Source organism: Lissotriton helveticus, chromosome 5_1 (assembly GCF_964261635.1).
Source record: "Lissotriton helveticus chromosome 5_1, aLisHel1.1, whole genome shotgun sequence".
Lineage (NCBI taxonomy): Eukaryota > Metazoa > Chordata > Amphibia > Caudata > Salamandridae > Lissotriton > Lissotriton helveticus.
In genome coordinates this window covers 1,240,350,567-1,240,364,778 of record NC_136065.1, presented here as the reverse complement: position 1 = coordinate 1,240,364,778, position 14,212 = coordinate 1,240,350,567, and the positions used below count along the sequence as shown (strand labels likewise).

Below are 14,212 nucleotides of genomic sequence, written 5' to 3'. Positions count from 1 at the left end.
CGAACAGGGAAGACTCGGCCTCGCGCTCCCAGGGAGAAGCCGATTAGCCGACCATGGCCCGCCCCATTCACAGGATAAAGAATGTAGGCCCAGGGATGACGCCCCCATCCGGCTGCGCCCGGCCAATAGGTTTGATGGGTACGAAGCAACACGCACTTATTACAATGATGATTATGATGAAGTTGATGAGACAGGGTCCTACCAAGCATAGGACAGCCAGGAAAGGGGTATTACCAGAGTGCAAATTCCAGTGGATCAAAGGGGCCCGTATGTTCAAATGTCAGTTGTGGGGAACGATCAGAACTTTCTTTTGGATATTGGGGCCACCAGGTCTTCTATTGCACGTCTGTCAGTCCCGGAGGTACCCCTTTCTGGCAATTTGAATGTCTCCGTGGGTTTTGCAGGAACACCTGTGACGAGCCCTGTCTCCGAACCCCTTCCTCTCGATATTGGCCCTGCACATGTTGACGCTCCCTCGGTCCTTACTACAGGTTGCAGTGAAAACCTGTTAGGCATGGATTTACTGAAAGCTCTGTATGCGACCATATCATGTAGTCCCCAAGGTGTATCTGTAACTATTTCCCCCACCGCAGCTTCCTATATGTTTCTGTCTGGTCCCCTCCCACCAGAATTGCAGTCTTTACCTTCCTCCCTCTGGGCATCATCAGACACTGATGTAGGGTATCTCAACATATCCCCTCATGTGGTACGCATCCAGCCAAGTGCACTTCTCCCCCGCCTCCGGAAGTATCGACTGCCCGCGGAAGGAGAAATGGCCCTTTTAACAATAATATCTGAATTAAAGGACAATGGCGTAGTGGAGGAGACACGTGGCAATATCTGTAAAAGTCCCATTATTCCCGTTCTTAAAAAAGACCAATGGAGATGCTCTCTCCCCTAAAATATACAGATTTGGAATTGGCCTTAGAGCCCTTAACAAAATAACAATCTCCCAATATCCTGTTGTCCCCGACATTACAGCCCTCTTAACGATGGTCCCTTCTGATGCAACGCATTCTCTGTCATAGACCTGAAGAATGCTTTTTTCAGCATTCCTATACATCCTGACAGCAGACATTTTTTTGGTTTCTCCCTTGGTGGGCGGAGCTTTAGATTCTGCCGCGCCCCTCAAGGTTTCACCGAGAGCCCCAGTATCTATAGTCAAGCCCTAAAAAGTCAACTAGATTCCTTGGAACTCCCTGATAATTCCACACTATTACAATATGTAGATGAACTCCTCATTGCTGCAAATTCTGCCCCAGCATGTAAAGAAGCTACTCTCTGTTTGTTACGCTACCTTGCCCTCCATAATCACAAAGTCTCTTTGAAAAAGCTTCAGTCTTGTCAAGAGAAGGTGACCTGTTTAGGTCATCTCCTCTCGAAGGAGGAAAGGCAGCTCACCGCTGATCATGTAGCCATTATCAATGCTATGACGGCCCCACGAACAGAGAAGCAGGTGCGAGCCTTCATAGGCCTAACATCATACGTATGTAGACAGTGGATTTCCAATTTTTCGGCCATGGTCAAACCTCTCCTTGCCCTCACCACCAAAGACATATCAAGCAGTTCCTCTCCATGGACTAGAGAGCATGCACAGGCCTTCCAAGATTTAAAAAAGGCTCTGTGTACTGCTCCAGTCCTTGGTACTCCTGATTATAACAAAAAAAAAATTATTTTTGTACATGAGACAGATGGCTGAGCATGCACTGTCTTGACCCAGATGTTCGGAGGTCACCATCGACCATGTGCCTATTTTTCAGCCACCTTAGATCCTGTTGCAAGGACTCTCTCATTTAGCCAGCACCTGTTTAGTATTATTGTTATGGGGACTGTTTTTAGATTTTCTTAGTGCAGATTCTCACACTGGTTTCGCTTTGCTCGCAATGTTTCACACAACTTTATTCACATCACATTAACCACACTAAGATGGCCGCCGTGCACGTTTCAGCACCTAGCACTCCTGTAGTTTATGTTTAGTATCGTTCACGTGATCAGGAACTGTTTTATGGCCCGCGGTCTTTCGAGCTGCATTCAAACCATTGCAGCATTTGAGCTTCAGAGCATTATCCCATATATCTTTACGAGCACCCTTTACAAAGGTGAGCATCTTTTTGTTGTATGTCCTCACTGTTCCGATACGCATTCTGATTACTGTATCCTGTAATGACTCCGTTTTATATTTCTTGTAGACCCATTAACTTGAGAGCAGACCTGCACAGGTACCTCGCATTTTTACTGTACAGCGTTCACATTCCTTGTAAGCTTTGCACAGCACGTTTTTTTTTTTTTTTAGCTCTTGGTATATTTTATTTTACAGACGGGTTGGCGCAACGGTTTATATCAACGTGGCTTCCCCATGTTTCTGGTTCAAAAGAAGGTCAGCTTCCTCTTTTTATCATGCATGACTGAAAGCAGCGTCACTTCGGCTTCACTTTCACCCGCACTTTTATTCTTGAACTTACGTATGTGCCAGTAGTTGTGTCCCCCACTTACCGCTTTGCCACATGCGACACGCTAGCATGTTGTTTCCACTCTCACTTCCAAACTGAGAGGTGCTTACTCTTTTGTCTTTTTATTGTAGTCCTCAGCACCTAGTAATTGAAGGCGATAACTTGCACTCCGTGTCTTTCATACACGATTACCCCTACTTTCTTTATCCTTGCAACAATAGAGTACTCTTCTATAAATGAGTTGATTAACTCTGTATAACTAAATAGGGCAGATATAGTGTTGGACTTGGCCCTTTTGGCAGGTTCACCCCGAAACTTTTTGCATTTGCCTAGCCTGTTTCTGTAACCTGGTGTTGGTGATTTTAGGTTTCTGCACACTTTTCCCTGTGGCCTAGGTGTAAAGTGCGTGCGCTCTCTGTGTATGTGTGGTGAGAGTGGCCTGCCCTCCCAAAGGAATGCATGGGGAATATGTGTAACCATGGTAGTTCCTGATGTGAGAGGAGTGCAGGGTCAAGTTTGGTATGTGCGAACTCGTGAGATTAAATACTGCGCGATGATGTGCGCAGATTTATTGTGTCTACTGTGGAAGTGCCACTTCTAGAAGTTGGCATGTCTGTGTAGTAAATGTGAATTGACTGTCTGGCTTGTGATTGGCTGGAGCTGGCAGGTGTGCCTGGCTCCAGGAGTCAGGATGGGTCTGCCCCGGAGGTGAATGTAGAGGTCTGCATGTTGATGGCAGGGAGGAGTGCACCTGGGACCTGAATAGGGCTGTGTGTTCCCTACACAATGCTGGCTCCACCCCCTGTGGTGCGTCTGATGTCCCTAGCCTGGCCAGTGAAAGGGAGTGCCCCTAAACCAGGTGTAGCTGGTTCTCCCATTGCCTGCACCTGGGTAAACAAAGGATTTTTGTGTATAAAAGAGGGGTTGTGACCCCATGAAAGTGTTCTTGTTTTCCTACTTGAATCTACCAGGCGCGTGCTGCTGCTGGGGCCCAGGGGAAGGCTTGCCTCCCCGGGCCCTGCCCTGTCCCTGGATGCCTGCTGGAATTCCAGGACCTAGTTCCCTTTGGTGTTACTTTTGCCAAGGCTTGTTGCAGGCCTAGTGCCCTGGGAGCGCGTTATTTTGAATCGGACCAAGAAGAGGAGCATGTCTGCTCCGCTCCACGGCCGTGATCGAGTGCAGGTGCCCACCCTGCATTCTGGCCGTTTTTGGATTTAATACAGCAGGTGCCCACCCTGCGTCAGCATTTTTGGATGGAGGCACGGGTGCCCACCCCGCTCTCCTGCTGCTCATAGGGCGGGTGCCCACCCCGCGGTTTTCCCAGAGGAAAAAGCCTGCTCCTGGTCGCTACGGCACGACCAGGAAGTCAGGCACATGTGCGATGGACATGGGTGGGGCTTCCAGGACGAAAGGGAAGCCCAGCGAGAAAAAAAAATGATGGCGCCGGTGAGCAGGGTTCCCATATGCTGGGGAGAGCCCTGCCTGCGCCCCAGTGAAGCCCCTGGTCCCTGGAGGGGGGCCCGGGTGAAGGGAATGCTGCGGAAGGGCGGCTGCGTGTCCAGAGGAGGACGGGAGCCTACCCCGCCTCCATAAGCCCTGAGAGGAAGTCCCGGGTCCCATGAGGGGGCCCGTGTGAAGCCAGGAGGACCGAAGGGCTGAGGCAGGTTGGCGGGGCTCCCGTGGCCGAGGGGGAGACCCGTGTGCTGCCCGGGTACAGAGCGGCACCAGAGCAGAGTCCAATGCAAGGAGTGCTGCGGGGCTCCCGAGAGTGAGTGAGAGCCCATGCCTTAGCTCATTTTCAGCTGCCCAGCAAGCAGTGGGCAGCTGCACCGTTTAGGCGCAATCTTTGAATGAGAGTCCTGGAGAGGGACAGAAGTGGCACAGAGGTGCCAGGCCTTCCCCAGCTGCACAGCATTTAGTGCCAGCTGCAGCGTTTAAGCCCCAGTTGATTGTCCTCAACTGCCCAGCAAGTAGTGGGAAGCTGCAACATTTAGGTTTGCGCCGGTGGCGCATCCCTGACTGGCGCTGCGTTTTCAGCGCGCCCTGACATTCTGGACACAGGGCATTTGAGCCCCTTCTTGATGGCCAGTTGGCCAGGGGGACTGGTAGAGGAATAGGGCGCAAGGCCCTTATGTGAATGATATGTGCTTTAAATGTGGTGCCAGGAAATGTAATAAATCTAGTATGTTTTACGCACCCTGTGTTGATACCTCTAGAGATGGTTTTACCTATGGAGGTTTGTGTTAGTGAGAGTGTCCTTCACTGTGATTTACGCCCCTATATGTGAGTTATACTTAGGGGGTAGGGTCTAATGTGTTTAGACTAGTGATGAGATTGCCTACTGTATTTATACAGGGTAGGCCAAATGTGATTTATGCGTAATGTGCAATGCCTTTATGTCTGTGATACCTCTAACTGTGTTTCATACTTAGGAGGTTGTTATGCCTGGTCAATCAATCAATCAATCAGGTCATTTATAGAGCGCACTACTCACCCGTAGGGTCTCAAGGCGCTGGGTGGGAGGGGGGTGCCGTTATTGCTCGAACAGCCAGGTCTTGAGCTTCTTCCTGAAGGAGAGGTGGTCTTGGGTCAGGCGCAGGTCGGTCGGGAGTGAGTTCCAGGTCTTGGCGGCCAGGTAGGAGAAGGACCTTCCTCCTGTTGTCGCTCTTCGGATGCGGGGGACGGCGGCGAGGGCGTGGTTGGTTGATCTGAGGAGGCGCTTGGGAGTGTAGAAGTTGATCCGGTTGTTGAGGTAGCTCGGGCCTTGGTCGTGTAGGGCTTTGTGCGCGTGGGTGAGGAGACGGAAGGTGATTCTCTTGTTGATCGGGAGCCAGTGCAGATCTCTAAGGTGTCCGGAGATGTGGCTGCGTCGGGGGATGTCGAGGATGAGTCTGGCCGAGGCGTTCTGGATCCGCTGGAGTCTCTTCTGGAGCTTGGCGGTGGTTCCGGCGTAGAGGGCGTTGCCGTAGTCCAGTCGGCTGGTGACGAGGGCCTGGGTGACCGTCTGCCTCGTCTCGGTGGGGATCCACCGGAAGATCTTACGTAGCATGCGCAGGATGTTGAAGCAGGACGAGGAGACGGCGTTTACTTGTCTGGTCATGGAGAGGGAGGAGTCCAGGATGAAGCCCAGGTTGCGTGCGTGGTCCGTCGGTTTGGGTGCGGTGCCCAGGGCGGGGGGCCACCAGGAGTCGTCCCAGGCGGAGGGCGAGGAGCCCAGGATGAGGACCTCCGTCTTGTCCGAGTTCAGTTTCAGGCGGCTGGTCGTCATCCATTCGGCTACATCTCTCATCCCTTCGTGCAGGTTGGCTCTGGCGGTGGCGGGGTCGTTGGTCAGGGAGAGGATCAGCTGGGTGTCGTCGGCGTAGGAGATTATGTTGAGGTTGTGTTGGCGTGCGATGGCCGCGAGGGGGCTCATGTAGACGTTGAAGAGGGTGGGGCTCAGTGAGGATCCTTGAGGGACGCCGCAGATGACTTTGGTGGCCTCTGACTTGTACGGTGGTAGGCGGACTCTCTGTGTTCTTCCGTCAAGGAAGGAGGTGATCCATTCCAGTGCCTTGTCCTGGATTCCGATGTTGCCGAGGCGCTGTACTAGGGTGCGGTGGCAGACAGTGTCGAAAGCCGCGGAGAGGTCCAGGAGGATGAGGGCCGCTGTTTCTCCGTTGTCCATCAGAGTTCGAATGTCATCGGTGGCAGCGATGAGGGCGGTCTCGGTGCTGTGGTTCGCTCGGAAGCCCGACTGTGAGGGGTCGAGGGATCCATTCGTCTCGAGGAAGGCGGCCAGCTGTTTGTTGACGGTCTTCTCGATGACTTTGGCCGGGAACGGGAGGAGCGAGATGGGACGGTAGTTCTTGAGGTCGGTGGGGTCTGCTGTGGGTTTCTTGAGAAGAGCGCTGAGTTCGGCGTGCTTCCAGCTCTCAGGGAAGGTGGCGGTGTCGAAGGAGGTGTTGATGATGTCCCGCAGGTGGGGTGCGATGACAGCGTCGGCCTTGTTGAAGACGTGGTGAGGGCAGGGGTCAGTCGGAGATCCGGAATGGATGGAGTTCATTGTGCGGATGGTGTCTTCGGTGCTGATCGGAGTCCAGGTGCGGAGGGTGGTGGTGGGTGGCGTTGTTGCGGTTGTGGCTTGCGTTGGTTGGTTGCTGAAGCTGTTGTGTATGTCCGTGATCTTGTTGTGGAAGTAGGACGCGAGGGAGTTGCAGAGGTCTTGCGACGGGGTGATGTCATTGTTTCCGGCGTTGGGGTTGGAGAGCTCTTTCACGATGTTGAAGAGTTCCTTGCAGTTGTGTGCGTTGTTGTCCAGTCGGTCCTTGTATGTATTTTTCTTGGTGGCGCGGATCAGTTAGTGGTGTTTCCGGGTGGCGAGCTTGAGGGTGGTCAAGTTGTCCGTAGTTGGTTCCCTTCTCCAGACTTTCTCGAGGGCTCGACAGTTCTTCTTGGAGCTCTTGAGTTCGTCGGTGAACCATGGTGTTTTTCTGCTGCAGGGTCTGCTGGGTGGGGTTCTCAGAGGGGCGAGTTCGTCCGCGCAGTTGTTGATCCACTTCGTGAGGTTGTCGGCGGCCTGGCTGGGGTTCGCTGAGCTGGCGGGAGGGTGCTGGCTCAGGGAAGCGGTGAGCTGGTCGGCTGTGATCTTGTTCCAGCTTCTTCGGGCAACCTGTTGCTGGTGGTGGTGGATCGTCGTTCTTCTGAAGGTGAAGCGGACGCAGCTGTGGTCCGTCCAGTGGAGTCCTGTTGCGTGGCTGAAGGTGACGTCTTTGCTGGATGAGAAGACGGCGTCGAGTGTGTGTCCGGCGAGGTGGGTGGGGGTGGGCACCAGCTGCTTGAGTCCGAGGTTGGCGAGGTTGTCGAGCAGGCTGATGGTGTTGTGGTCGCTGTTGTTCTCCAGGTGGAAGTTGAGGTCTCCCAGGAGGATGTAGTCGGCGGAGGGGAGGGCATGCGGGCTGACGAAGTCGGCGATGTCCTCGCTGAATCGTGTGCGTGGCCCCGGGGGTCGGTAGATCAGGGTGCCTCTGAGGGTGGTGTTCGGGTTGGTGTGGATCTGGAAGTGCAGGTGTTCAGCGGTGGTTAGGGTGTCGTCGGTGTTGGTTGTGATGCGGATGGTGTCTCTGTGGATGATGGCGATGCCTCCTCCCGTCTGGTTGGCGTTGCGGTCCCTCCGGACGATCTTGTTGCCCTCTGGGATGGCGATGGCGATGTCGGGGGCTGAGGAGGCGTTCATCCAGGTCTCGGTGAGGAAGGCAACGTCAGGGGCGGTGGTGTCGAGGAGGTTCCAGAGTTCTACGGCGTGTCTGTGGACGGAGCGGGTGTTGAGCAGGATGCACTTGAGGTGGTTGCTGCTGGTGTTCGGCTTGGCTGGTGCAGGGAAGGTCCGGATGCAGGTGAACTTGCAGGCGTGGCAGCTGAAGGGTCCGTGGGTGTGCTTCGGGGCGGCTCGATGACATCCTGGGATGCGGCCGGTGTTGAGTGCGATGAGCTCGGCGGCGGTGTAGGTTCGTCTGGTCGGCTTCCGTCGGTGGGGGCCAGGGGTCCTGGCACTGGGCGCGGTCCAGGCGCGGACGGGCGCAGACGGGCTTACCTTTGGCGCGCCTTCGGCGCACAAATGGCGCGCCCGCTGCGCGTCAACACTGCGCGTTCGCACGGTCGCCATTTAAGGCGAAGTGCGCGGGTGGGCGGGGCAGCTGGGAGGCGGGAGCGGGGAGGGAACAGAAGGAAAAAAGGGGCGGGGTCGGCGGTGGTGGCGGGAAGCGGGGGGCGGCGAGGGAGGCGGGAAACAGGATGGAGGACGGCCAGAAACTAAGAAAAACAAGCACAAATTACAGTCAAAACGCTTAACACGGGCAAAGACTAAGAAAGATAAAAACAAGCACAAATGACACTCAAAGAACGCTTGACACGGGCAGAAACTAAGAAAAATAAAACAAGCACAAATGAATGGCAAAACAGAACAGAGCAAACGACAGCAGGGTCAGCCGGCACCTAGGCAGGCAGCGAGGCAGAGGGCACAGCACAGGGGCACACGCAGCAGCTGGTGGCCGTGCGGCGCGGGGGTGTCCCACAAGTGGGTCACACTCACCTGTGTCGCACGGTCGCCATTTAAGGCCAAGTGCGCGGGTGGGCGGGGCAGCTGGGAGGCGGGAGCGGGGAGGGAACAGAAGGAAAAAAGGGGCGGGGTCGGCGGTGGTGGCGGGAAGCGGGGGGCGGCGAGGGAGGCGGGAAACAGGACGGAGGACGGCCAGAAACTAAGAAAAACAAGCACAAATTACAGTCAAAACGCTTAACACGGGCAAAGACTAAGAAAGATAAAAACAAGCACAAATGACACTCAAAGAACGCTTGACACGGGCAGAAACTAAGAAAAATAAAACAAGCACAAATGAATGGCAAAACAGAACAGAGCAAACGACAGCAGGGTCAGCCAGCAGCTAGGCAGGCAGCGAGGCAGAGGGCACAGCACAGGGGCACACGCAGCAGCTGGTGGCCGTGCGGCGCGGGGGTGTCCCACAAGTGGGTCACACTCACCTGTGTCGCACGGTCGCCATTTAAGGCCAAGTGCGCGGGTGGACGGGGCAGCTGGGAGGCGGGAGCGGGGAGGGAACAGAAGGAAAAAGGGGCGGGGTCGGCGGTGGTCACAGGGGCACACGCAGCAGCTGGTGGCCGTGCGGCGCGGGGGTGTCCCACCTGGTATATTTTATATTAGTGAGGTTATGTGTCCCTGCATGATCTATGCTATGGTGATTAGTATTGCGTAGTGTGTACCTACCTTTTACCAGTGGTTACTGGTTGTGTTCTATAATTGTTATTTGGTGCTACAGTTACTCTAAGTGCTATTTCTAGTAAGTGCTGATCCTGACAGTGGCCCACATGGCCCTGTCCTGTGTAAATAATCCTGTGTGAATATTGCCCGTGCCAGGTGGCACAATGTATATTGTATGATTACTATCTGATGTGTTTTAAGAATACAAACGTTATTTTCCTATAACCTTGTGTGGAGTTCCTTTTGTAGTGTGCCTGGGATGTTGTTGCTGTGTGCGTGCGCAAATGCTTTACACATTGCCTCCGGGATAAGCCTGTCTGCTCTTGCCAAGCTACCAAGGGGGTGAGCAGGGGTTATCTTTGGCGTGTAACTCCCTTGCCCTGACTAGAGTGGTGGTTTCTGCCTGGCTTTGGCGCAAGCCTTAGCCAACCGGACATCCCAGTTCTAACATATAGGAAACTGGATTTAGATTGCTATATGTAAAACATGTTGTAACTTGTGTGACTTGAATTTTTTAGATGGCTTTACAAATCTGAACCTGATAGAAATATAGATATGGTATCATGATATCACGAAATGTGCAATTATATCATGTCTCTATATTGCTTTATTTACAGCGGCCCCTGAGGAAGGGACAGCACGTCCCGAAATGCATCGGGCCAACAACTATCAATCGCTGTCATCAGTATATTCATGTTAACTAAATTGATGTAATCATTATAACAAGTTTATGAACCTTGAAAACAGTAATACATTTATTCATGAAGGAATGACTTTTTCATTGAATAGTATGTAAATACAAAAGACATGAAAAACAAGCTATAACTATTATCAATGCATATTGAAAGTATATAAGCACTGATAAACTCAAGATGATTTGCAATGTGTAATTATTTTGCATGTAAGAAGTTGAATTTGTGTTTAAATATTCATGTAATCTTTAAAAAAAAATAAAAAAATATTCATGTAATAAATTTGAAATAGATTCACCCAAGCAGTGAGCTTGGTCTAGGTCGTGACAGTGTGTCTCGCACCGACATTCTTCGATTCAGATATCTTAGGCATATGCAGCCCTATGACACCTAGCAGCGCGCGACAGATAGAACACTACCTGCTTCACTTTAGCTAAAGTTAGACAAGCATTCCACAAATAGGTGTGCCAGTGACAATCCTTTTCTTTAAAATAATACATGTACACATACACCTACTAAATTGTTCAACTAGACTACAACTTTGAAGGCACTTACACTTTCCCGTTACTTTTATTCTGTCTGTTTTCTCAACTATTTCATTAACAAGTAGGACATTTATTGTAAATTGTAATGTTGACACCTCAATATCAAATAGCTTTGGTATATTTATTTAATCTACAAAAAATGGGCATAAGTCATTAGAGTAGCTAAAGTATATATGCAAATTTCTAGGTTGAAGTCACGCCTCCTCAGGTTTGTGACTGACATTACAAGCACTCGTATCTGACTTCAGAGGGACCTCTAGTAACGACCTGTGGAACTGCAATTTAACAGCGGAAAATAGATTTGTCAGAACTGCTGTAATGTTTGCAACTTCAGCCATCCTCTCATTAAATTGTCTTTTCTTTCCTTAGCACTTTTTCAGACTCTTATTATGTTGGCTCTTATGTATTGGATTATTTGCACTAAAATAAAGGAGGACCTTTACAGTTGAGATGAATTTGATTAACCAGCTGCCCATGTATGAAGAAATGAAGATACCTCGATGATGAAGAAAGGATTCTGCCACTGTCATGCAGGTCGAGATGATTTCAAGCTGATGTGCAAGATCTTAGAAACTAGTACTATGCTCTGCTGATATTGAAATATCGTCTGTGTTTCTAAGGTGTGTATGTGTTTTATAAGGTGCGATATCTGAATTTATCAGCCCTGTAAATGTATAACACCCATTCAATGCAAATGGTGTTGCCTGGAACATAAACCTCGAGGGAAACCATCATTCTGAACATCGCTACTGTGTTCCATAAACATGGTTTTCAAAATGGGTATAGGCCAGAACTGATACATTTGCCCCCTTTTTTTCCTAACAAACCCCTCCGTTCCTCTGTGTTTTCACACTTTCTCAACTGCTTCATTGGTGGTAAGCTCTGCATCTTCTGAACTAGTGGGTCCAACAGAAATGTTCTTGACAGCCTTGGGGGAACATTTGTGTTTGGAGAGTGAACGCTCAGTTTGCATCTGTTCCGAGCAAAGATCGATATCTAGTTGTCTTCTGATATATCCTGTCATGGTGGAGGAAAGACTGCAACTCTTCCTACTATCTGATTACTGAGTGATTTGGGTACAGAGTTTCAATCCGTGACGTTCTTGGCCAGTGTTGCGCAGTTGGTGGCTTTCCCCGTCACTGAAAGATGAGCTGTACCTGATGGTGCTTTTGAGGATGCCGGCCCTGGTGCTACATTTGACCCTAACATGTTTGAACCCACAGGTTTCTACATTCTGTGTGAAAGTTATACCTTTGGGAATTATGTTCTTTTCGTTTTCACTTGCATTTTATTCTTCTTATTTCTTTACCCACATTCGTGCCTTGAAATGCAGGACCAGCGACTTCTTTCCTCTGAATTTCTTAGAAGACTTTGCTACAATAACTTATGAAAATATCAGTAAGGTCAATTGTCATAGCCGATAATGGGGACATATCATAGCCGAAACAATCTAGTAACATTTATGAATGTGGCTGATGTTTAGGATGCTATTCTGCCCATAATGTTCATGTGTTTGCTCATCTCCTCTGGGAGCTCCCAACGTGTTAAAGGGAACACTGCACCTCCTCCAGCAGCAGACAGAAAATAAGACAGTGAACTGACTCTCTGGAACATCCGATCTTGGCCAAATGGGTTACATTTTCTTCCTGCCAGTGCCAGTGCTTTCCTAATCAACAGACTTAAAAAAAATCTCTGTTGGGGATTTACAAACCTTGGTACAAAAGGAACCAGAGGCCTATCAGATGTCTGCACTGGCAGAACTAAAGTGTTCATATTTGGCTTCCGAAGTCCTGTTTGATGCCCTGTGGAATAATAATATGTCTTCCATAAGGGAGATCCCTGACAGGACCATCCCCAAAGTCAAAGCAGAATACGACCCACAGTGACATCCAGCGCATGACTCTCAGGACTTTCATCTCTTCGCCATTGTCAGCTGACATGGTGGAGAGCTGATCTCGGTTGCCCTGGCGAGATGCCTAATTCTTAGGTCTAACAAGGAAGCCAGTGGGCACTCCTGAGAAGCAGACAATGCAACCAGCAATATGTTTTAAGCCATAGCTTACATAGGCTGTGGTTGCTGCTGCCGTTGGAACACGCATTGGTAAATGCACTAGGTTCTGCCTATGTGATTATTAATAAGCTGCTTTTTGTTGTAAGTTGTAGCTTGCTGAGCAGTTGTACAATATAAAATAAAGAAAGTCTGTTAAAGTGATATGACTTGTTTATGTATAAAAAGGCATTATACTGTGCTGTTACTAGTGGTATTGTGCGCATAAGTAATAGTAAAACTGTGAAAAATGAAATGAAAATGTGCGGGTAAGTAATAGCAAAAGTTTGGAAAATTAAATGAAAAAGGGAAATAATAGAATGAATTGATGTAACAGCAATATTGTCTATTTAGGAGAGTTCTGAAAAACCTGCTGCACCATTCAAATCACGCCTCTAGTGCCTGCAAGATAACTGCATTTGTGGCTGCCTGTTTAGTATTAACAATATAGAAATATTTGGTGTTTGGAGGAGTTATGACAACTTTTGGCCCCGGTGCCACTGCATCTGCTGCACCATTCAGATCATGGCCCTATTCCGTGTAAGGTAACTACACATGTGAATAGATCTCTAGTAGTAAAATATTGCAAAATCTGGTGTTTAGAGGGGCTCCTGGAGCCTTGGGCCTCGGTGTCACTGCACCTACTGCACCATTGAAATAATGACCATAGTGCCAGCAAAGTAATTGCACTTGTGACTGACTGTTTGTACTGAAATATAGCCAGGAAAACATAACTTTGAAAACCGGAGCCCTAAGAGGTGAGGTGAAGAGCAATAGTGTGTTTTGTAATTGAAATGTGGGTGACAACTTTGTGCATGTGAATATACGATGTTACATCGCGGTGTTCACACTGTGATACCTTTAAAACTCAGGCATTACAGCGCAAGTCGTTACAACGACTTGCGCTGGAGGGCGCTGGACTTAGGAATAGTATGATTTACTATTCCAACTTCAGCCTACGTTACAGTAGGGAAGGTGTTGGAATAGTAAATCATACTATTCCTTTGCTTAGAGCGCCATCCAGCGCAAGTCATTATCATTGTAATGACTTGCGTTGTAATGCCCGCGTTGTAAAGGTATTGCGGTGTGAACACCACGATGTAAACGATGTTTCCCTGTGCATGTATAGTGTAAGCCTTTAATCTATGTTAGTAAACCATACGGAGGCGTAACAAAAATGTGCTGAGTCCAACAGTTAAACATGCAGAATAGAGCAAGTGTATATTGGCCCAGTGGTGTATGTTTTTACTTTTGTTGTGTGTATGTTAGCATTTTCAATCGGGTGGTAGTTGTGGAAAAGAAAATTGACCAACAGTAAAAGGTAATTTTTTCACAATGCTGCAGTTAATGGCTTCGTTTTTAGGTCTCGCCTGTCAATGCGCATGCGCATTGAGCAGAACGAGACTATAGAGGCTTAAACAGAGCTTACCTACACTGGCGATTCACTGGCGATTTGATGAAGTGCATGTGCACTTTTAACTCAATGCGCAAGCGCAATTTGTTAAAATGCGTGTGCACAGCATCAAATCGTCAGCTTGGTGCCGCCAGCAGCTCTTCCCGCTCCGCCTCAGCCCAGCCATTCTCCTCCCCTAATTACCCCCTGCTGCATCAAAGGCTTTTTCACGGCCGGCCGGCCGTGTCTCCTTTTCTTTTTAGCCCATTTTCCACCATAAAATAAGTATTTTTTTGCTTGACACTTTTTTTTGTGGTGATGGCCGTGCAGTCAT

General features: G+C 49.7%; 1 protein-coding gene across 3 annotated transcripts in view; it reads right to left on the bottom strand.

The window, feature by feature from the left end:
- The window catches only part of LOC144753560 (uncharacterized), a 516,183-nt gene that overhangs the window by 200,997 nt on the left and 300,974 nt on the right, over positions 1 to 14,212 (bottom strand). The gene's annotated exons all lie outside the window — the stretch shown is intronic.